General features: G+C 44.0%; 1 pseudogene; it reads left to right on the plus strand.

The window, feature by feature from the left end:
• Positions 1-10,902: 10,902 nt before the first annotated feature.
• Positions 10,903-10,971, plus strand: LOC136336880 (U4 spliceosomal RNA; annotated as a pseudogene).
• The last annotated feature ends 14,284 nt before the right edge of the window (positions 10,972-25,255 follow it).

Consider the following 25,255-nt stretch of genomic DNA (forward strand, 5'->3'; position numbering starts at 1 on the left):
AGGTTCTATCCACTGCGCCACTGCCTGGTCAGGCAAGACTGCCCTTATTTTAAAAGAGTGGAGACACAGGATCAGCACCACCATCACCACACACACAACTCTCACTACCATCACTACCACTAATTAGTACTGGGGATTTAGCCTATTTGAAAAAAACTGTTTTCATTCTGAACAACTCTTGGCTTTTTGACAAGAGATGATGATTCAATGGGATCCCCATACTGCTGCTAATGCCAGCAGTTAAACAAAGTGCTGTGTGGTCCCTGGGACACGCTCCATCTGGAGCTGATGAAACTGGGGAACAGCTATGGTGTCTAAGGACGCATTTCAACCCAAACTGTGGCGTCTTTCACCACAACCGCAGCATGGGACCCTCATTCCGTCAGTCATGCCAAACTTTGCTGCAGAAACAAGAGCTCCCCATTGGCAGACAGTCTTTTCCAGACTGTCAGCGGCTCAGATGTCCTGAGCTGAACTTCTGCGCTCTGGTGGATTACACTGCTGGAATTCCAAAGGAACCCTATCTATGTCGCTAACCCTATATAGGACAACAACACACCCTGACTAGAAACCTCAACTGTAGGGCTCCCATGCAGTGAGAAATCTCACAATCAGCATGGGTGGGGTGGGTGGGGGTGGGGCCAGGGATGGCTAAAATGGGTTGGTTCATGACGTGCTTCAGGGTGTTAAGACATCTCAAGCATAGTTTACGCCAGTTAATCCACGACCTTACTCAACAAGAAAGAGCTTTAAAAGAGACATTAATAATTGTAATATAAAAAATCCCCTTTCTTACACAGGGAAAATTCTGACCAGTCTGTAGGAATTCAGTTAGGCTGAATGATCTCTGGATCATAGTTTCATTTGTGAACACTTTTTGTCTTATTTTACTACTTGTGTTCTTTAAGAAAACTTCCAGTTGCAACTCCCATCTGAGGTTGGACTTTCTCCACTGATGTTTTAGCTAGATTCTCAGTGAGTTACAGATCACTGTGAAAATCCCCAAAATGACGCTACTTAAGAATTCCACCTTCAGACTTGGAGCCACCCGAGATTGTGAGGTCATCAATTAATATAGGGACAGGTCATACACTGAAAGTCTACCCTCCCACTTAGTGGGGCTCTGAATTAAATCATAACACTAAACACTAAATCATTAATCCCTCCAAACCATTTTAGTGACCAATTTACAGAACTACACTTAGAAAAAAAAATCTGTATTTCTTACAGGGTCTACAAAGTCTGCGTGACCTGGCCCCTGCCTAGGCCACCAATCTCATCCTGAACCCCTTTCCCTCATTCACTCCACTCCAGCCACACTGGCCTGCTGCCTGTTTCTCAAATATGCCAAATTGGGTCTGTAGCTGGCTACTCACTGTTCCCTCTTCCCCCATCTCCCCCCAGATCGTGATATTTTGATCTTTCCTCTTGATCAACATCTGCTCAAATATCACCTTCTCCTGAAAGCCTGTCCTGTCCCCTGTCCAATGTTGCATCCCTCCTCCTTACCCCTCAGTCGCTTTCTGTCATACTACCTAGTCCAGGGGTCCCCAAACTACAGCCCGCGGGCCACATGCGGCCCCCTGAGGCCATTTATCCGGCCCCCACCGCACTTCTGGAAGGGGCACCTCTTTCAGTGGTGGTCAGTGAGAGGAGCATAGTTCCCATTGAAATACTGGTCAGTTGGTTAATTTAAATTTACTTGTTCTTTATTTTAAATATTGTATTTGTTCCCGTTTTGTTTTTTTTTACTTTAAAATAAGATCTGTGCACTGTGCATAGGGATTTGTTCATAGTTTTTTTTATAGTCTGGCCCTCCAATGGTCTGAGGGACAGTGAACTGGCCCCCTGTGTAAAAAGTTTGGGGACCCCTGACCTAGTCTTATTTCTTATCTAGTACTTATCGCTATGTTACTCTGTTTTATAAAGTACTTTTTATTGTCTGTCTTCCTCTACCAAGCCATAAGCTCCACAAAAGCAGGGATCTCATCTGCCTTATTCAGTAGCTATCAATACTCAGTGCCTAGCTTCTGCAAACTAGTAGGAACTCCATAACTATTTGTGGAATGAATAGATATTAAACAGAAAGCTCATCAGCTACTGTCCGTGTAGCTGTGAAGGCAGCATGGATTTCTTTTTTCATTTCTTTTCTTCTTCTTTTTTTTTTTTTTTTTTAGAGAGAGAGAGAGGGAGGAAGGCAGAGATAGAGAATAAAAAAACCCCAGCAATTTATTGTTCCACTTATTTATGCATTCATTGGTTGATTCTTGTATATGCCCTGACCAGGGATCGAAGCTGCAATCTTGTTATCTTTGGACGATGCTCTAACCAACTAAGCTACCCATGCCAGGGCCTGAATTCCCTTTTTGGATAAAGGGGCTTAATGGGTGGTTTCTCACCTGTACCCTCATCAGGAAAGGGAAACCAAAATGCTGAACAGCACCAGTTTTTTATCAGGCATAATAATTTGGAGGCTTATAAACCCAAGGGGTGCACTCATCCTTAGAACTGCCCAGACCCATCATATCTGCTGTTTAAATGTTTCCACTACCTGCCATTCAAGAAGGTATGGGTGCTGTAGTTTTAAATGTATTACCACCCTGACCAGAAACAGTGATCAGCACAATAAGGAATTTCACCTGGTGTGGTTATCTCCTGGATCTTTTCTTTTCCATAAATTCAGCCTGACCCCACAGCAACTTTTTAGAAAATATTTGGGGCCCTGGCTGGTTGGCTCAGCAGTAGAGCGTCGGCCTGGCACGCGGGGGACCAGGGTTCGATTCCCAGCCAGGGCACATAGGAGAAGCACCCATTTGCTTCTCCATCCCCCCCCTCCTTCCTCTCTGTCTCTCTCTTCCCCTCCCGCAGCCAAGGCTCCATTGGAGCAAAGATGGCCCGGGCGCTGGGGATGGCTCCTTGGCCTCTGCCCCAGGCACTAGAGTGGCTCTGGTCACGGCAGAGCGACGCCCCGGAGGGGCAGAGCATCGCCCTCTGGTGGGCAGAGCGTTGCCCCTGGTGGGCATGCCGGGTGGATCCCAGTCGCGCGCATGCGGGAGTCTGTCTGACTGTCTCTCCCCGTTTCCAGCTTCAGAAAAAATACAAAAAAAAAAAAAAGAAAGAAAGAAAATATTTGGGCGTCAAAGTAAAAACCCAACCAACTTTTCAGTTTAAAAGCACTGAGAGCCTGACCCGTGGTGGCAAAATGGGTTAAAGTGTTGACCTGAAATGCTGAGGTCACTGGTTCAAAACCCCGGGCTTGCCTGGTCAAGGCACATATGGGAGTTGATGCTTCCTGCTCCTCCCCCCTCTACTCTCTCTCTGTCTGTCTCTCTAAAATGAATAAATAAAATCTAAAAAAAAAAAATCACTGAGAATAGGGCTATAATAAAACTATCATGGCCCCAGTCCTAAAATGATTATGGTACCCTCCCAAGCAATTCACAATATTAAGTTGTAAAATAAATATTTATTTAAAAAATAATATTTATAAGTATGTCGAAATAATGCCAGAATGGACGTCCCATGAGGTAGAGGAAAATTGCAGTTTCCCCAGTGCCAAAAGCAGTGCCTGGCACAATAGCAAGCACTCAATAAAGAGAATAATGGATACAGCTTTTCTCATTCTTCCTTGAAGGCTTCTTTGAACATCCCCAATACGTGCTTACTTGGCTTCTTGGGCACACAGGTCACGATCGGTCACATGGCTGGGACAGGTTGGCATTCATTGATTGTTTGACTTATAAAGGACAGAAGGACTGGGTTATCACAGGATCACCTGAGACCTGAACGCAGCGCCTACATCAGCCCCATCTGGGCTGAGCTGATCGCCAAAATTACGGAGCACCGCGCGTGCTGCTGTCTGGGTCAAATTGCTTAGCACCAAGGGGTGCAATCAGCCTCCAGAATTCTTCATTTGAATCACTTGGCAGACCATCGCATTCCTTTCTCCAGATTAATCAGGTGGCTTGGAATAAATCATGGGTTACCTGCCCAGAGGGTGCCTGTGGGTGATGAATGCTCTCCCCTAGTCTCTGTTGGCCATGAATAAGAAACTTCACAGTAGGTGGGGATTTGGGAGTTCATTTGCTGCTGGAACTTCGCCATTTAAGTTGGGTTTATTTGAACCCAGGGCTCCATCCAGCTGGTGTCTGTCTGAGCTTGGAATTTGGAAAAGAGTGAAGTAAAGGGTTGTGAAATAGGCTGGGAAAGAGAGAAAACCTGATGATCTTCAAGTAGCACTTCACTCACTGGCCTGCCAAAAGAACCAGTCTTACCAAACAACAGCTCCAAGCCACAGTGAGTATTCTGACACTTTCTACCCATTTCTGGCCCATATGGTTAAATGACCAGATAAGTATATAAACAATAATAATGGAGAAAACCAAAGAGTTTCAAATTAAGTGATTTTTTAAGGTTTTATTTATTGATTTTAGAGAGAAGAGAGAGAAAAGGGGCAGATAGAGAGGAGCGGGAAGTATCAATTTGTATTCCCATATGTGCCTTGACCAGGCAAGCCCAGGGTATTGACCTGGCGACCTCAGCATTCCAGGTCAACGCTTTATCCACTGCACCACCACCAGTCAGGCTCAAATTAAGTGATTCTAGATTGTGTGTTTGGATAAGAGCAGTCCTGAGGTGTTTAAATCATACATTTGCTGTGAGATTAATTTTGTTGTATTCTTATCAGATATTTCAATCTTGCTTTCATTTTTCCATTGGTTTCAGAATGCCCTCCAGGGAAAAAAAGAGGTTTCGCATACTTCAAATTATTACCTTGCCTAAGAGCCAGAAAAAACAACTACCTACATGTACTAGGGTATGGCTTCTACAAAGTAAATTCTTTCTTAACTCAAATTAGACATCAATTACTTTATTCTTTTTTCTGCGTTCAATGCTTTTATTGAGCACCTACTGTGTGCCAGTCACTGGAATCAGTAGTAAATAAACAAGATTCCTACTGACATGAAGCTTACAATCTAGTAATATACTGGGTGGGTCATTCAAATGGAGGAATATGTTCTGAGTGGCTGTGTGGCTACTTTTGATTGAGAGGAAGGAGATGACATTTGTCAAGAGAACTGAATGACGAACCCACCATGGAAGGACAAGGAGCAAAGTATTCTGAGCAAAGAAAATGTGTCCCAGTGTCGACTACTGAGAAACATATCTTGATTTCCCCCACCTCTAAACCCAGCAACCCTTCTGTCTTTGCAATGTGCACCCCAAGCCCTAGTGTCTAAGTTACCACCAAACCTTCCTCCAGACCTTAAACACCAACTCTGTGATCAGTGCTTCCAATTTTCAAAATGCCTCAGCTCTTCCCAGAGTAGTTTCTTTCTTAGCTGTCACTACACTTCAAATAGGTTATGAACGGTATCTATTTCATTCTCACACAATTACCAACCATATGATGCTTTCATGTAGAGGGTCCCACACTACAATCAATGGTTAATAAGATCTCTCTCAATAGCTTACAAAGCCTTAAATGAAGGCACTGACACATAGTGACGTAGATTGCCCTAAACCAAGCTTTGAGATCTTCCAGGGCCCTTTTCAAAGGAATTTGAAAACAGGCGCATTCCATTTTCCCTTTTGTTAGAGAGCTATTGACAAGAAACAGAGTTCAGTTTAGAATCTGTTTTGTAAGACAACAGAACGCAGAACAAACAAAGCTTTCTCACCCAGGGCAACAATCCCCTGGATTCTGCTGATACTTAGACAGGATTCAAGCAAGTATACTGGGGAAGTTTAGGGGGGACTAAACTCTCAAAGTATTCATTTCTTGAATTCTTTGTTATTTTGACTGTACTGGAGACTACTCAACAAGCCATTATTAGATTCCGCCCATCTTCAGTTCCTGTAAATATTATGTCTACACAGAAATATGTGAATTATTTCATAGCTGGAATATGAACCAGGCTATGAAAACCTGCTAATAGGAATGACATAAAAAGAATATTAAAACTTAAAAGAGAGATTATGCAACAGCAAAGGGAAGAGTGGCTAAAGGATTACATATATGTGTCTTAGGGAGAGAGGGTAGCTCAACCCTCAGATATTGATTATTCTGCCCATGCTTGATTATTTAAATCCAGCAGCAAATGTAGGCTGACACATTCTTGGAGGCACAAAAGTGACTTTCATTACAGCAAACAAGAGAGACTAAATTCAGTTCCCAAAGGTCACTCTTATTGTATTTGGTACTAATTGTCCCAAGCAATAAAAACCAAGGAAAGCTGAAGCAGTGGCTGCCACTAATTCCTGGTTAGGAACAAACCACAGGCCACTATTGCCATGCGTCCTGGAGCTGAGGGTGAAAGTCAATCTGCTGGCAGAGTTCTGATGCTGGAACTGTCTCCTATCTTTGGCAGTCTCAGCCTCTACAACTTTTGTGAAAAGGCATTGTAACATGGAAAACATAAATTAAATATAAGTTACCAGTATGACACCTGTGTTCTCTACTCCCATCCCCCACTCTTCTTCTCAATGAAGCCTACCTACTCTTACCCAGATCTCAAACTTAAAATGTCCTATCCTTATAAAGGACTTCCCAGAGCACACAGGCTGGATTAGGAACCCTTCGAAGACCTCCTTTCACCTTAGCTTTGCATTGATAGCTCATAACAACCACCGCTTGTAATAATATCTATCTATTCAGAAAGCAATTGGGCCAGTATCCAAAAGATAAGTTATTTTGTTCATTGTGAACCCTCCCAAAACTAGAGAAGACCTGGTATTAGTAGCTGTTGTTGATTTAATTTGTTTGGACACTATCTTTCCATTCCAGGAAGGCAGATGCCTTGCCTATTTCACTCATCATTGATTTTTCTAGCCCCTAACATAGTATCTGGTCATATACTCTCTGCTCAGAAATATTTTTTGTGCCTGACCTGTGATGGCACAGTGGATAAAGAATTGATGTGGAATGTTGAGGTTAGTGGTTCGAAACCCTGGGCTTGCCTGGTCAAGGCACACACAAGAAGCAGCTGTGAGTTGATGCTTCCCACTCCTCCCCACTTTTCTCTTTTTTTCTTCTCTCTCTAAAAATTAATAAATAAAATTTAATATGTATATGATTCTTGAATGAATGGAAATACAATAGCTAGTATTTATTGAGTGTTTACTCAAGGATTATGCTGAGTGCTTTATAGATATTGAATATTAAATAATATAAATATTTAATTTCATTGAGTACAAAATTCAATGATATAGGTTTAGTATTATGCTATTGTGGTTGAATAGGTTCAATAAATATTTTTTTAAATAATAACCCTATAATTCTCTAATCCACAGTTTATAAAGGGGCTAAGTTTTTTTCCTAGTGTAGAAGGAAGTGCCCTGGTAACCTGCCCCAAATAAATAAATGAATTTATTTCCCTGGGTTTCCACCAGAGAGTGACTGATGAGAGAGAATCTCATTCTCATGGGCCTTTTTTTAAAAAAGATTTTGTTTATTGATTTTACAGACAGAGGAACAGGGAAGATTTTAGAGAGGGATGAGAAGTAGTTGCCTCACTCTAGCTGTTCATTGATTGCTTGTCGTGTGTGCTTTGACCAGCAAGCCCAGGGTTTCGAACCAATGACCTCAGCATTCCAGGGTGGCGCTCTATCCACTGCGTCACCACAAGCCAGGCTCATGATCTTAATTATGCTCAAATTGTTTAAATTATGTCTCAGCTTCTATTTACATTGAGTTTTGGAGGGCAAAAAAATATCTTATTGGATGGATGGATGGTTGGATGAATGGATGGATGATAGATAGATAGTTAGATAGTGCTGGTTGCATTGGGTTCATATGCAACCACAAAACATGTTGAGCATTTTCACTTCTATCAGAGGAAACTGGAAGCAGGAAAACAATATGGGCCAAATCTTGCCCAAGATGCTAGTTAAACTGGCTCTGCCAGTGTCTCCTGCACCTGCCTAGGACACCAGTTGGGAGGCAAGTTTGTTCCCTCCTCTGGAAACCATGCCAGTCTCCCCCGTTCAGCTCCATCTGATCTGAACAACCAGACATAGAGCAGTCAATAATCTCACTCCCCCAGGTAAAACTGCAGGTCTTTGGGTGGATGGAACATAGTCCAAGCAAGGATTAGACCAGTGAGAAACTGATTTGCCCCAGAGTGAAAATATTCCAAGCGAATTATTCAAAGCACACTATCCCACCACCAGGAACCCATCCTGGTGAGATTATGTTACTTATTTTTACCAGTTGAATTGATCCAAAGATGCTTAGTTGATTAGGAAACTTAATTCTTGAGCCAGATTTGTACCTCTCCTTGGTTTCTCTGTGTGCTCTTCAGCACTGTCAACACTGCCCATGGAGAAAGGAAGAACTATAACTGATAAAGGAAGATAGGAAAAGCAAAGACAAAAGGAATTTTCATGAAGCTACATATATTCAATTTTAAAAGCCTGTTCTTTAGTCTAAAATTATAATCTCTTGACTTTTAAATTTTTAAATTTATTTTAAACAATTTATTTATTTATTTTTAATTTTTTTACAGAGACAGAGAGAGAGTCAGAGAGCGGGATAGACAGGGACAGACAGACAGGAACAGAGAGATGAGAAGCATCAATCATTAGTTTTTCGTTGTGCATTGCAACACCTTAGTTGTTCATTGATTGCCTTCTCATATGTGCCTTGACCGCGGGCCTTCAGCAGACTGAGTAACCCCTTGCTCAAGCCAGCGACCTTGGGTTCAAGCTGGTGAGCTTTTGCTCAAGCCAGATAAGCCCTCGCTCAAGCTGGCGACATCGGGGTCTTGAACCTGGGTCTTTCGCATCCCAGTCCAACGCTCTATCCACTGCGCCACCGCCCAGTCACACTTAAATTTATTTTAGAGAGATAGAAAAGAAAAGAGAGAGAGAGAAACATTGATTTTGTTGTTCCATTTATTTATGCATTCATTGGTTGACTCTCGTATGTGCCCTGATGGGGGATCAAACTCGCAACCTTCACTTTTTGGGACGCTGCTCCAACCAACGAAGCTATCCACCAAGGGCATCAATGGCTTTTTTTTTTTAAAGACTTTATTTATTCATTTTAGACAGGAGAGAAAGAGAGAGAGAGAGAGAGAGAGAGAGAGAATGAGAGAGAAAGAGAGAGAGAAAATGAGAGAGAAAGAGAGAGAGAGAGAGAAGCGAGGAGCAGGAAGCATCAACTCCCATATGTACCTTGACCAGGCAAGCCCAGGGTTTTGAAACGGCGACCTCAGCATTTCCAGGTCGACGCTTTATCCACTGTGCCACCACAGGTCGGGCCTCAATGGCTTTTTAAAGACTTGGCTGGCCCCTAAAATTCAACAGTGTGGATTAGTGTGCAGTAGTGTCTTTGGAGGCTTTTTTTTTTTTTTAATTTTAATTTTTATTTATTCATTTTAGAGGGGAGAGAGAGAGAGAGGAGGAGAAGGAGCTGGAAGCATCAACTCCCATATGTGCCTTGACCAGGCAAGCCCAGGGTTTCGAACCGGTGACCTCAGCATTTCCAGGTTGATGCTTTATCCACTGCGCCACCACAGGTCAGGCATCTTTGGAGGCTTTGAGTGAGGACTGAGAGAAGATTCTCCCGCTTTCACGTGTACATAGAGCTGCAGGTCTGCTGGGTGGGCTCCGAGCATTCTCTGTCAGCAACTGCTGGAGCTGTGAGGACTGATTTCGAGTGAAACATATACTCTTCTCCATGATCCCAGCATCCCGTTCCTCGGCTCTCCCCACAAGTCCATTGTTCCTGTGTGGTGCCATGTCACCTGTCGAGGAGGTACATATATGATAACCTAAGGTATGTTAAACCTTAGGAACTTACTACTCATAAAAGAATCTGTATTTTAAAACTAAGACCTGAAGAACCTGACCTGTGGTGGCGCAGTGGATAAAGCGTCGACCTGGAAATGCTGAGGTCGCCGGTTCGAAACCCTGGGCTTGCCTGGTTAAGGCACATATGGGAGTTGATGCTTCCAGCTCCTCCCCCCTTCTCTTTCTCTGTCTCTCCTCTCTCTCTCTGTCTTTCCCTCTTCTCTCTAAAATTAAAAAAAAAAAAAATACTAAGACCTGAAGAGAGTGGCAAATATACTTTGCTCAAAAAAATTAGGGGATATTTCAAAATGAATATGAAATGATAAAATATCCCCTAATTTTTATGAGCAGTGTACTTACTTCAAAGACATATATTGCTGATAATAGAATTTTAGTGAATTTATATTGCTGGTGATAGAATGAGGGAGCACACTGTGACATAGAGCATATCAAATCACACAGGTGGGTATTCATCCAGCCAGTCTATAAATTACCTCCTTGACACTGCTTCATTTACAGGTCACCTCATCTTATCAATTTTTTTTTTTTTTTTTTTTTTTTTTTACAGAGGCAGAAATAGACAGGGACAGACAGACAGGAACGGAGAGATGAGAAGCATCAATCATTAGATTTTCGTTGCACGTTGCGACTTCTTAGTTGTTCATTGATTGCTTTCTCACATGTGCCTTGACCGCGGGCCTTCAGCAGACCGAGTAACCCCCTGCCGGAGCCAGCGACCTTGGGTCTAAGCTGGTGAGCTCTTTGCTCAAGCCAGATGAGCCCGCGCTCAAGCTGGTGACCTCAGGGTCTCGAACCTGGGTCCTTCTGCATCCCAGTCCCACGCTCTATCCACTGCGCCACCACCTGGTCAGGTTCATCTTATCATTTTAAACCTAAAAATGCCTTCTGCTTTATGGTTTTCAAAGCCCTTTCATAAGCACTGCTTAGTGTGACCCTCATAAACAGTCCTGAAAGGTAAGCAGAGCAGGTAGCAATGTCTTCGTTTTTACAACTGAGGAAAGCCAGACTTGAGGAGTGTGGGTTGAAGGGCTGAATTCAGTCAACAAATCAAAAGTCATGGCAAGGATGTAAAGAAAAGGGAACCTCATAACTGTGCAGTGGCAGTATTGTAGCCAATGAGGTTTATCCAAGGCGTGATTATTGCTAATAGAAAAGGGAACCATCATGCACTGTTGGTGGGACTGTAAATTGGTGCAGTCACTAAGGAAAACAGTATGAAGGATCTCGAAAATTTTTAAATAGAACTACCATAAAGCCTAGCAATTTTTTTTCTGGGTATTTACCTGAAGAAAATCCAAACACTGATTTAAAAAGATATATGCACCTCTATGTTCACTGCAGCATTATTTACGATAGCCAAGATATGGAAGCAACCCAGGTGTCCATCAATAGATGAATGGACAAATAAGATGTGGCATATAGATAGAATGGGATATTACTCATCAATAAAAAGAATGAAATCTTGCCATTTGCAACAACGTGGATGAACTTAGAGGGTGTTATGTTAGTTGAAATTAAGTCAGACAGAGAAAGAAAAACAATACCATATCATTTCACTTGTATGTGGAATCTAAGAAAACACCAACAAACAAACAAAACAGAAACAGACTTAAAACAAACAACAACAACAAAACCAGCCTGACCTGTGGTGGCGCAGTGGATAAAGCATCAACCAGGAACACTGAGGTCGCTGGTTCGAAACCCTGGGCTTGCCTGGTCAAAGCACATACAGAAAGCAACTACTACAAGTTGATGCCTCCCACTTCTCCCCACCTTTTTCTCTTTCACTTTCTCTCTCTCTCTTCTCTCTCTAAAATCAATTAAAAAAAAAAAAAAACAGAAACAGACACATAGATACAGAGCACAAACTGATGGTTGTCAGAGGAGATGGGGGTAGAGATGGAGGAGTAGGTGAGAAAGGTGAAGGGAAATAAGAGATACAAACTTCCAGATATCAAATAAGTCATGGGGATGTAATGTACAACCCGGGAATATAATCAACACTATTGTAATAACTTTGTACAGTGACAGATGGTTACTAGATTTATCACGGCAATCACATTGTAAGGCATATAAAAACTGAATCACTATGCTATACACCTGAAACAAATATATATAATATTGTATGTCAACTATACACTAATTAAAAAAAAAAAGAGGGCTGACTTCAGTTATGGCTGGGATGTGGAAAACGTATGGTCTGCACCTGCCTCTTGGAAGGCCAGGTAGGTCACTGCTCCTATACACCTCTTGGCCTGGGACAAGGCTGCCTTGCTGTGGAAACCTGGTAGGAGGAGGCTCCACTTGGCACTAAGACAAGGAGGTGTTGGGGGAAGTTGTGCTCCTTAATAATAATCAAGCATTTATATACCAGTTAGAGTTAGTATACTGCTCACACAAATTAGGGGATATTTTATAGCTTCATATTCATTTTGAAATATCTCCTAATTTTTGTGAGCAGTATATTTCCACAGTACTAACTAATAATCATTGTATAATTACAATCCTCTTAGCATGTGGGGTCACTGAGTTCTCCTGACGTTATTTTATACCCAGGAAAATAGGCTGGGTAGATTCATCGCTTTGTGGTTTGAGGATATCAGCAGCACAGCAGGATATCAAGGTCCTTAGCTTGAACGTAGTCAGCTAAATGGAGTGGCTCAGCCAAACCACAGGGCAGAAAGGGTCTGTGTACACATGTGTGCCTGCAAGCACATATGAGATAAACTGTTGTTTTCAGTACCATTGGAACTATAATCTACTTGGTATTTTCTGGATTCAATACTTCCTGGGCCATATACATGGCCCAAGGCCATACTTGGGTCATGGAGAAAAGGACAAAAAAAAAACAAAAGGGGGGGGGAGGGGAAGAAACTAAGAAAGAACTAAATCTGGAAAATGGAGAAAACAGGGAAGCTGTGAGGTTTTAATGGCGCCCTTGGATAGAGTCATAAAATCCAGTTCACATGCTGGAGTCAAAATGTAGGCACTTAGCAATGCTGTCATCTTCCATCTTTCTCCTCTCTCCCTCCCTTCTTCCTCCCCTCTTCCTCACCCACACTGAGAAAATCCCCTTAGTCCCCTCTTCTAGCTTTTCGGGTCATCTTTAATGTACAATGTAAATAAATATTGCCTCATTATTCCTCTTTTGGTGTAACCCAGATATATTGGCTCTCAGAGACCAAGACACTCTGTATTCCTGGAAATGTAAAGAGAGATGATAGAATTAGAAAGGGATGTTTGGTAATCTAAAAATGATCATATATCAGACTTTCAAATATTCCCTGGCAGTGTAAAGACAGAAGAGAGACTAGCCTGGCAATTTAATATATTTACTGGGTAAATAGTAAGCATTTGTAGTCTCTGTGACTTAATCAGAATAAAGTTCATTATGATAAAAGGCTGTGCCCTTTAGTCTTATTTGCATTAAGCAGGCTCCCAATTTTATTTATTATCACTCACATCTTCTAAGGAGACTGTAAGCTATGAGGCTGGCCAAGGGGTAGGAGAAAGACAGTTGGTCAGGATATTCACCAGAGCAGATCAAGGGGATTAGATTAGAGCAGAGAGAGCAGGTACCCTCCTTATCAACCTCAATCTATGAAAGTAATTTTTTTTTATCTCTCTCTGGGTTTTGAAACACATTATCAGGTCATCTAAACCTTTTATGAAAATTTCAGACTTGTATGGGCATGAGCTAGTGAAGATTTATTATATTTGACACCATAACTAAACATTTTAAGGCACTCTTTTAAGCACAGCTTGTCTGAATTTCCTGAGGCTGTTAGATCACTATCGTTTACCAGATGTTAACTTGGTTTCACTGATGGGAACCCAGGATAAGGTTAAACCTGTTTCTGGAAATAGAAGTTATGCCTCAAAATGTTTAAGTCCATCAGTATATTACTATTATATATGAAGAAATCTGGGGGTTTAATATCAGAATTCTCCCCCACCTCACCCCCCTTTCTGTCCTCAATTTATTTCTGTTACTTTTAGAAAAGGCAAATGGCCCCTTGTTTTAAATTAAACTAGGCATGGAGAAAAGCATAAGATTCAGTGAGGGCACAAATAAAAGTACCAACCAAGCCAGGTCCTTTGGGATTCTTTGGTATTTACTCAGTCCACAAGAAATCTGGGTATCTCTGGGTGGGAGATAAATGGTGTCATTCAACAGAATTAAGACCAGACGGTGAAGTGTAGCCATATCCTGCTGCGGAGAGCGCTGAATTCTGGCAGGACTCGGGGCGAAAGTTCCCCACTGTGCCTGTGAGCGTGAACAGGTGCAATTGTGAAGGCAATATGGTCTTGGGGATGAGGCTGAGAGGGTACTAGGATTCCTGAGGTGTGATGCATTTCTGAGGTCTGGGGTGTAACACCACATATTGGGCCAGGACGGTGGCTGGGCCTGGGGGCCATGACTCTCACAATGGACTTAGCCACAATGGAACGGTCATCTGCTGGACTGTAACCAGTAGGCACGAGCTGCACGTTGAACACGTTTTCTCCAGGATTTCATCCTTGGCGACGGAACCAGACCTCAGGCTCCAAGATCTGTTTGAGAAATAAACAAGCGGGAGACAAACAACCAAAACAGCAACACAGTGCAGCGGGCATGGGAGATGAAGCACCGCCTTGGAAGCCTTGGGCCAATGAGAAGCCTGTTGCTGGGGCCGGTGTTTGGCCGCCTGACGTTGCCATGGAGACAGAGAAATGTTACACACTAAACACAGGGCGACGTTGAGGTCTGTGCATTGTGTCCCTGGAGACGACAGAGCAAACGTCATCCTCCCTTCTCCCTGCCCCGGTCTCCCCGCCCTCACGCCAGGGGCCAGGGGCGGAGGGAGCGACGCAGGCGTCGCCATCACGTGCTGCCTGGTGGGCGGGGCCTGTCGCTATGGCTGCATCTGTGGCTGTTATTGTTTGGAGCTGGAATTAGAAAGCGCTGAGGGTGCAGTGGAGCCAAAACCGATTTTGGAACAGCGTCTCCCGCCCCCGGTCCAGAGAGGGTTCCCCAGCCCCTGGAAAGCCAGGACACCCCCTCGGCTGTCCCAACACGCCTCAGCTGAGGTCCTGAGCCAAGATCACTGTGCTGTCTGTGACTCCCGACTGAGCGCCAAAACCAGACCACTCCTTCCACCCTTAGTTGGCCACAATTGTCAGGGTGACCTCCAGAACCGCCTTGTCCTCCAGACAGCAGCCCACAAAACAACCACTGACCAAACTGCCTTGCCCACAATACAGGAACAAAACCCAGAGTGAAGACTTTTCCACTCTAGGAGTAAATTCTAGAATCAAGAGGAATTGGAAAAAAGTTTATATTTGTCTTTTATGTTTTAAAAGAGGCAAGACATTAGACATTCATGCCTTAGACCTTTGTTGAAGACTTAACCCCATTCAAGAACAGTTCCCATTCAAGAACAGTTCCTCTCAAAAGGAGAGGAAATTTAGAAGTCCCTGAGGACTTCATACTGAAAAATGGGTAGGCCTAAAAACCCACTAGCAGGAAGTGAAGCTTTGATTTCTACATGACTTAATTTCATCTTGACTATACAAGCTAGGGGAATGTGAGAAATCTTTCAATCTGTCAGCCTCATCTTCTTCACACAACTCTGGAAACAATTATAGGAAAGTTGCAGCAACAAATTGTAAACAAACCCAGATAGTCAAAGAGTGAAGGAAGGGTTGATTGAGATGACTATATGAAAGCAACCACCCTAAACAGAATGTAACATTTGAACAATAAGGCACAGCTAAGAGGCCCAGGACATTGAACTTTCTCCAAATATAATCTAACAGCTTCACTGAATTTAAACCAAATTTTAAAATTATTTTTGAAGGAAAACAGGGGGAATTATTTGCTGCCCAGGTGAGTTTGTAGCGTCTTTCTGAAGACAGAAGCATAAAGAAGGATTTCATTAAAATGAATGGAATCTAGAGTTGGTAGGGATTACTCCATCCCTCCGCCAACACATACTCAACCCCATTTTCTGTCTCTGGCAAATCACCACCTGAGGGTCCCAATCCTGTTACTCCACGCTAGCCCTCCCTGGACTCCCATTGAGGTATTTTATCATCTTCCCCCAGAGCATATCCGTTCCCTTTCAACATTTCCTTGCTCCATCCTCTGACCTACCTATTACTCACTTCCCTGACACCCTTTTCTAAACAGTTCTCCCATCACTCCCTTCCCACTCTGTTGCCACTCCCCAGGTTTCTACCCAGTTGACCAGCTCTCCCCCAAACCCTTGCCCTATCCACCCATCTCCACCATAATGTTTTTCCTGTCTGGCTCTTACTTAATAGAAGCCAAAGACTTTTGTAAATGTAGGGCCAAACACAGGAAGAAGGGCACAGGAAGAAGAGCCCCAGATGACAAAGGGTCATCATCTGAATTTAAACAAAAAAAACCTTTTCCCCAGGTAATAGTTGAGATTCGTGCCACATACCCAAGCAGAATGCAGATTCTGCTTATTACAGGACTAAGGCAAGGCAACAATTTACTAATTCTGATATTTTCAGGGAAGTAATGATGTCCCTGTTCTACTTTTTTTCTGTCAACTAATGATCAAGTTAGACCCTTATAGGAGTGTCAGTTTCCCTTCCCCCCTACCCTCAATACTTCACCTAGCCAGTGATTTTCAACCTTTTTACACTTGGAGACTCATGAAAATAGAATTATTTCGAAGACTGCTATGACAGAAAATACCCTAAGCATAAGCGAATTTGACTAAGATCATTGGGTCTCTAATCTTCATACAACATCAGAGTGGTTAATTCCTTCACAGACCAGCAGGAAATTTCTGGCCAACTGATTCACAGACTGGCAGTTTAAAAACACTGGTAAAGCGACCCTGGCTGGTTGGCTCAGTGGTAGAGCATTGCGCTGGTGTGTGGATGTCCTGGGTTTGATTTCTGGTCAGGGTACACAGAAGCAACCATCTGCTTCTCCACTCCTCCCCTCATATCTATCTCTCTCTCTCTCTCTCTCTCTCTCTCTCTCTCTCTCCCTCTCCTACAGCCATGGCTTGATTGGTTTGAGGGAGTTGGTTCCTGGTGCTGAGGATGGCTCCTGTGGCCTCCAGGTACAGGTGCTAAAAATAGCTCAGTTGCAGAGCAACAGTGCAACACCCCAGATGGGCAGAGTATCGCCCATAGGGGGCTTGCCAGGTGCATCCCGGTGGGGTGCATGCAGGAGTTTGTCTCTGCCTCCCCTCCTCTGACTTAATAAAAAAACAAAAAGAAAAATACTGGTAAAGCATGAAGCAGATAGAAAGGAGAAACCTCAAGTTCAGCTACAGGGGAAGGCCTGACTTGAGGGTAAGTTAGATTAAATCAGTTTTGGCATGGGAACTAAGTGGTTTGTGTTTTGTTTCAGATGGGAAAGTATGGCATTGATTTGATTTACCTCCAGGCACATAAATAACCTATTTTACCATCTAGGAAAAAATGTAGAGTAGCAGCCCTTCTTATCTTCCCTACTTTAAACTCAGACATGAGTTAGAATGAGACAGCTTTGTTTACTGTAAGATTTTAGGTCTCTCTTCTAATTCTTCAGGCCAGTCAAAGACCCCTGAGAACTAAGTCTTTTTATGTGCATTCTGACAACTAAAAAAACTGAGGAGTTAAGTAACTTGTCCAAGGATGTAGTTGGAAAACCCAGACATCCATTTCCAGAGCTTTTGCTCTTCCTGCATCCCTACAATGACATGGAATGCAGAAAAAAACCTCTGCTTGGATCACTTCACAAGTTTACCTTTCCATGGTGAGACTCTAGCCCCTTTTTCTAAATTCATTAAAAAGAAAAGCCAGAGGGGAGAAATTGAAGATCTTTTGTGAAATCTGCTAGAACATCATGGAAAGGAGTTGACATGACGAAGTAAAAACATGGATCTATCTCGGCCTCTTGGGACCATCCTATGTTTACTTACTGGCCCAAGATCCAAGAGGCAAAGAGAGACATGCCCCAGAGCACACACAACAGAAAGGTTTGGGCGAGTTCTGGGAGACTCCGACCTGCCCCAGGCTAGGGAGGCACTACCTGAGTTCGCAGGCTACCTGGAGAGCTCTGCCCAGATTTATCTCAATCTGTCACTTTGGACTGACCCCGCCTTCCCCCCTTCTCCTCCCCCATGCCTGACCCTGCAGAGAAGCACGTCCAGCACGAATTCCTCCAAGCCTCGGATGCCTTTAGAATTTTAATGTGTCTAAAGAGTTCTCTACTTGACAGGCAGCATTAGTCAAGTTGAGTGGGTGAGGAGGACATTTCCTGGTGATCCAGGGCGTGGGGGAAGGGAAGACCCTCCTCCGTCCTTGCCTTGGCAGGCAGCTTCTGGAGACATCCCAAAGCAAGCAGCTTCTGGAGAGATCCGTGTGGGTGGTAGTGAGTACAGACAAGGGAAGGTGTCTTGCTGGGCAGGAATGCCCACGGGCCACACCTTCTTCAGCCCTCCAAGCACCCCATCGTGTCTGGACCCGTGAAGGGGGTGGCAGTGCCAGGGAGTGGGCTCTCCTGTGTCTGGCTCCAACAACCGGTTTATTGTGATGATTCTATTTGTGTTCCCTGTGTTCTGTTTGACTTGGCAGCCAGGAAGGGAAAGGGCAGCAGGTTCACTCCGGTTTGTACTGGGTGGTTCCCGCAGCCACACCCAGGCATTAAAGCCAGCGGCTTGCACCAAGATGCCTTTAGCTGGGGCCCCTCTGAGTGCAAAAGCAAGGTGTGGGAAGTATTTCCTTTCTGTGGGCTAGCCAGGTGTGGCTGGCATTTCACCTATTCCTGTATTACTAACATAACCCAGATTCAGGTCAAAGGGTGGCTTGGATCCCATCACCCTGGGATCTGGAACCAGGAGATGCTTGAAAAGAACCGTTGGGGCTGGATTACCTTGAGTCCCTCCTCCCCATGGGTACCTTACCTCCTGCGACTAACACAAAAATCCAAGGTGACAATTGTGTTTTACTTTGCGGGACTCACATTTCCAAAATTGAAATCTAGACTTTCTTAAAGCATTCAAAGTAGGGATTCTTTTCATACAAGGTAGTAACATTCAAAGAAAACAAGACTTCAGGGTCAAATCAGCTTAGTCGAGAGCTCTGGGTTTGCCCCATTATTTATCTGATCCTCTATCTAAAACTAAAATCTCTGGCATGTGGGAAATACCAGCTAACACTTACGGTACTACATTCCTGGCATTGTTCTAAGCATTTTAATGAAAACTCATTTTAACTTCAAAACAACCTAAAGTGGTGAGTAGGTGAGTGCTATTATTATCATTCCCTTTTACAAATGAGAAACAGAGTCACAGAGAGGTTAAGGAAATTACCAGAGGTCACCCAGCTAAGCAACAGTGGATTCCACTGCAGGTAATCTGGCTCTGGAACCCATGTTCTTAACCACTACGAGGTGTCATTCCTAGACAATTGTAAAGCCAGGAGCCACAGCCAGCATCAGAGCTGCCTGGCTCATGCAGGTTCGCATTGGATTCGGACAGTCGGCAAAGAAACAGCGGAGCCAAAAACTGGTGGGCCATAGTCTTTAATTCTAGCTTTGCACCCGGCGGGCAAGTAAAAATACACACTGGGCTCCAAAACCCAGTCACATTCAGTGCTCACAAAGCTACTGACTTATCCGAGTTTCCTAGAATCAAAGGTGTCTAGCTCACCAGACTTATTCACCTCTGTTTCCCATCTCCTTTCCTTATCCCAGATACAAACTCTACACAAACTGGCATCTCACTCAGCACTCCGCCATCTTGGCTGCTTCTCCTGGCCTCCTCCACGTGGCCTTTCTCTGCTCTCCTCTGCTCTCTCTTCTAATCTCAGGAACCAAGAGCAAGTTCCCATTCTACCCCCATTTTATAGTGTAGAAATCCAAGCCCTTAATCCAATATACATACTAGGGAAGTCTCTTAATACAAAGTCTCTTCTCTGAGGCATGATAGGATTGTACCACCTCACACCAAAAAGGGTGGGACAGGCTTAATCCCAAAACCAAGCCTCAGGCTACAACAATTCTCAACTCACATTAATATCACCTGGGCAATAGCCTCTTTAACAAAGTGAGCATAATACATTTTATCTGCCCAACAACAATTAACACTGACCCAGGGGCTAGAGATGCCATTGAGGGCAGACACAGATAGAGCAGTCCCCACCCTGCCATCCCCACACTTTACTTTCAAGGTTCCCAAGCCAACTTGAAAAGGACCTTTCTACCAAGCTTAGAACTGCCCTTGCCCTGGACCCTGGAATAGCCATTCCTTCTTTCTTTTTTTAAATTTTTATTTATTGATTTTGAGAGAGTGTGTATGGCCAGTAGCCACAGCCACCATCATAGCCGCCTGGCCCATGCAGGTTCGTATTAGATTTGGACAGTCAAGAAACGATGGAGCTAAGAACTGGTGGGCCATTAGCTTTAATCCTAGCTTGCACCCGGCGGGCAAGTAAAAACACACAATCTGGGCTCCAAAACCCACTCATTCGGTGCTCACAAAGCTACTGACTTATCGGAGTTTCCTAGAATCAAAAGTTTCTAGCTCACTAGCCTTATTCTTCTCTGTTCTCCATCTCCTTCTCTCTGCACAAACTGCACAAACTGGCTTCTCCTTCAGCATTCTGCCATCTTGGCTGCTTCTCCTCTCCTTCATGTGGCCTTTATCTGCTCTTCTCTCTAATACTAATCTCAGGAACTAAAAGCAAGCTCATGGTTTGCTCCATTTTATAGTGTAGAAATCAAAACCTTTAATCCAATATACAAATAGGGAAGTCTCTAATAGAAAGTCACTTATCTGAGGCATAATGGGATTCCTTATGAGAGTGCACCACCCTACATCATGTAACAGTCAAGGGTGTGGGCAAAAGCTTAGTTTTAAAACTAAGCCTTAGGGCCTGACCAGGCAGTGGCACAGTGGATAAAGCGTTGGACTGGGATGCGGAGGATCCAGGTTCGAGACCCCAAGGTCGCCAGCTTGAGTGCAGGCTCATCTGGCTTGAGCAAGGGGTTACTCAGTCTGCTGTAGCCCCACGGTCAAGGCACATATGAGAAAGCAATCAATGAACAACTAAGGTGTTGGTTGCAATGAAAAACTGATAATTGATGTGTTGGGCACATAAAATGTATGATGCTCACTTTGTTAAAGATTACGCTGCCCACGGAGGAGGCCGTCGCCCAGGTGATATTAATGTGTGTTGGAGGGCAGTCAGGATCATTGTAGCCTGGGGCTTGATTTTGGGATTAAGCCTTTCCCACCCTTTTTTGATGTAGGGTGGTACAATCCAATCATGCCTCAGAGAAGTGACTTTGTATTAGAGACTTCCCTATTTTGTATATTGGATTAAAGGGTTTGGATTTCTACACTATAAAATGGGGACGGAGCGGAGTTTGCCCTCTTGGTTCCTGAGATTATCATTAGAAGAGAGAGCAGAGGAGAGCAGAGAAAGGCCACGTGGAGGAGGCCAGGAGAAGCAGCCAAGATGGCGGAGTGCTGAGTGAGATGCCAGTTTGTGTAGAGTTTGTATCTGGGATAAGGAAGGAGATGGGGAACTGAGGAGAATAAGGCTGGTGAGCTAGAAACCTTTGATTCTAGGAAACTCGGATAAATCAGTAGCTTTGTGAGCACTGAATGTGATTGGGTTTTGGAGCCCAGTGTATGTTTTTACTTGCCCGCTGGGTGCAAGCTAGGATTAAAGATGAAGGCCCATCAGTTCTTGGCTCCGTTGTTTCTTTACCGACTGTCCGAATCCAATGCAAACCTGCATGTGAATGGCCACGATGGCGGCTTCTGGCTTTACATGATGCTTCTCATTTCTCTCTGTTCCTGTCTGTCTATCCCTGTCTATTCCTCTCTCTGACTCTCTCTGTCTGTGTAAATCAGGGGTCCCCAAACTACGGCCCGCGGGCCACATGCGGCCCCCTGAGGCCATTTATCCGGCCCCCACCGCACTTCTGGAAGGGCACCTCTTTCATTGGTGGTCAGTGAGAGGAGCATAGTTCCCATTGAAATATTGGTCAGTTTGTTGATTTAAATTTACTTGTTCTTTATTTTAAATATTGTATTTGTTCCCGTTTTGTTTTTTTACTTTAAAATAAGATATGTGCAGTGTGCATAGGAATTTGTTCATAGTTTTTTTTATAGTCCGGCCCTCCAACGGTCTGAGGGACAGTGAACTGGCCCCCTGTGTAAAAAGTTTGGGGACCCCTGGTGTAAATAAATAAATAACAACTAAGCCTTAGGCTATAATAATTTTGCCAGTTTATAGCCTGTCTCCCACACACAATGCAAACTATAAGTGAGCAAATATATATAGCTAGTGCTCGACTTACAACCACGATTGGTTCTGACAGACCAGTCATAACATGATTTGGTCGTTAGTTGAATAGGCTATACGTACAGTACTGTGAAATGATGTTATAAAAATCTTTAAAACATATTTTATCATAATTTTCTTTGTTCATTTTATGCCATTTGTATCATCTCTACACCATTTTGATTCTTATTTTTACATTTGTCAGGTTTAAGTAAAACACTGCATTACCAGTACAACTGGTTTAATATTTGCAAAACATACAAAATTACAAAATACAGGTGCATACAAAAATACAAAATACAGGTGTAAAAAATACCATAGGAAACATTTTCCCAATTGCAAAACATATCAAAATATATAAACATGTACGAAACATTTTTTTGGCCACTGGTGCTTGGCTGCGGATCGTTGATGTCGTCATCTGAGGCAGCTGTTGGGGTTACCGGAGTTGGTTTTTTCATAAACGTGTGTGATCACATTCACTTTCTTTCCTCCTTCATACTTGTTCATTGATTGCTTTCTCATATGTGCCTTGACCAGGAGGTTACAGCAGAGTGAGTGGCCCCTTGGTCAAGCCAATGACCTTGGGCTCAAACCAGGGACCATGGGGTCATATCTATGATCCCATGCTCAAGCCAGCGCCCCTGCACTCAAGCTGGTGAACCCATGCTCAAGTCGGATGAGCCCGCGCTCATTTTTGTGTTGAGATCGATGGCCTTTCTTTCTTTCTTGGCAGGCTGAGGCGTAGACAAAGACAATTTCCTCTTGGTGGACATCTTGGGAAGGATTTGATGAAAAATATCCAAGAAACAAAACACAAATTGCTGTACTGAGTCTGGGATAACAGTTGAAATGGTGCACACAGAGATGGTAGTGCTGCCGGAAGCTGGTCCGCACTGTTGTACACCCAGCTGGGGAACGCTTGCACTGCCAGAGGCAGAGCAGTCGTAGCTAGCGATTGTGGTCGTAAAGTTGAATGGTTGTAAGTTGCATAGGTCGTAAGTCAATCAATATCTGTATATCATATTTACAAACTTATTTGACCAACAGAGAGCAAGAAAAGGAAATGTAGATTTTATTGTTCTACCCATTCATGCCACCACTGGTTGACTCTTGTACATGCCCTGACCAGGGGTTGAACCCACAGCCTCAGCATGTTGCGCTGATGCTCTAACCAACTGAGCCTCCCAGCTAGGGCTGGGGTATCTTTTTTTTTTTTTTTTTTTTTTTTTTTTTTTTTTTTTGTGGGGGGGCAGGGGGATAGCCTTTTATTTTTTTTATTTAATTGTTTTTTAGATTTTATTCATTTTTAGAGAGAGAAGAGAGAGAGAGAGAAGAGGGGAGAAGCAGGAAACATCAACCCCCATATGTGCCTTAACCAGGCAAGCCCAGGGTCTCAAACTGGTGACCTCGGCGTTCCAGGTTGATGCTTTACCCACTGTACCACCACAGGTCAGGCAAATAGCCCTTTTTTTTTTTTCCCCCCCCTCTTGCCCCTATTAGGGCCAGAACATCTTTTTAGTTCTTTTTTTTTTTTTTTCTCACTAAACCAGGATCCAGTCAAGGTTCATACATTATATATGGTTAGAATTCCCACTTTCTTCTCATTAATAACTGACTTTTTTTTTTTTTCAGGGACAGAGAGACAGTCAGAGAGAGGGATAGAAAGGGACAGACAGGCAAGAATGGAGAGAGATGAGAAGCATCAATCATCAGTTTTTCGTTGTGACACCTTAGTTGTTCATTGACTGCTTTCTCATATGTGCCTTGACCATGGGCCTTCAGCAGACCGAGTAACCCCTTGCTTGAGCCAGCGACCTTGGGTCCAAGCTAGTGAGCTTTTGCTCAAACCAGATGAGCCCGCGCTCAAGCTGGCGACCTCGGGGACTCAAACCTGGGTCCTCCGCATCCCAGTCCGACACTCTATTCACTGTGCCACCGCCTGGTCAGGCTAGCCTTATTTTTTTTTAATTTTTATTTTTTTACAGAGACAGAGAGTGAGTCAGAGAGAGGGATAGACAGGGACAGACAGACAGGAATGGAGAGAGATGAGAAGCATCAATCATTAGTTTTTCATTGCGCATTGCAACACCTTAGTTGTTCATTGACTGCTTTCTCATATGTGCCTTGACTGTGGGCCTTCAGCAGACCGAGTAACCCCTTGCTGGAGCCAGTGACCTTGGGTTCAAGCTGGTGGGCTTTTCCTCAAACCAGATGAGCCCGCACTCAAGCCGGTGACCTCGGGGTCTCGAACCCGGGTCTTCTGCATCCCAGTCCGATGCTCTATCCACTGCGCCACTGCCTGGTCAGACGAGCCTTTTTTTTTTTTTTTTTTTTTTTTTTAGAGGCAGAGATAGACAGGGACAGACAGACGGAACAGAGAGAGATGAGAAGCATCAATCATCAGTTTCTCGTTGCGCCTTGCGACTTCTTAGTTGTTCATTGATTGCTTTCTCACACGTGCCTTGACCACGGGCCTTCAGCAGACCGAGTAACCCCCTGCTGGAGCCAGCGACCTTGGGTCCAAGCTGGCGAGCTCTTTGCTCAAGCCAGATGAGCCCGCGCGCGACCTCTGGGGTCTCGAACCTGGGTACTTCCGCATCCCAGTCCGATGCTCTATCCACTGCGCCACCGCCTGGTCAGGCAAGCCTTTTTTTTTTAATGCAGGCATTTCCTAGGTGAAGATAATATCATGGTCATCTAGCCGGGTCCCAATAAGAGGACCTTAGCTTTCATGGGATACTCACCTGCCCCAGGGGCAGGAACAAGACCTTACACAGCCACACTTGGGGCCTGTCATGAAAGAGCATTCTACTGGGCAGGCCAGCGGGTGCCTCTCTGCGTTCCTTTGTATACTGGGGGGTGGCAGAATCAGGCTAGGGTTCAGGGAGTAAGCAAGCATGTCCAGCAGGCAAGGCCACAGAGCCCTTCCCTGAAGAAAGCAGCCCTGACCTAGACAGCCAGGTGATGAAACCATTTCCTCTTGAAGAGAGGCCTGCAGGGCCTGGCAAGGCCCTGGCTTTGTTCATCTGGCCACTCCCTACCGGATATGATAATGTACACTGTGGGTTTGAGACAGTTAGAATTACTTTTTAAATGGATGCAAGGTATAGATTTATGGAGTGCTTAGCTT

Source organism: Saccopteryx bilineata, chromosome 4, assembly GCF_036850765.1.
Source record: "Saccopteryx bilineata isolate mSacBil1 chromosome 4, mSacBil1_pri_phased_curated, whole genome shotgun sequence".
NCBI classification, from domain to species: Eukaryota; Metazoa; Chordata; class Mammalia; order Chiroptera; family Emballonuridae; genus Saccopteryx; species Saccopteryx bilineata.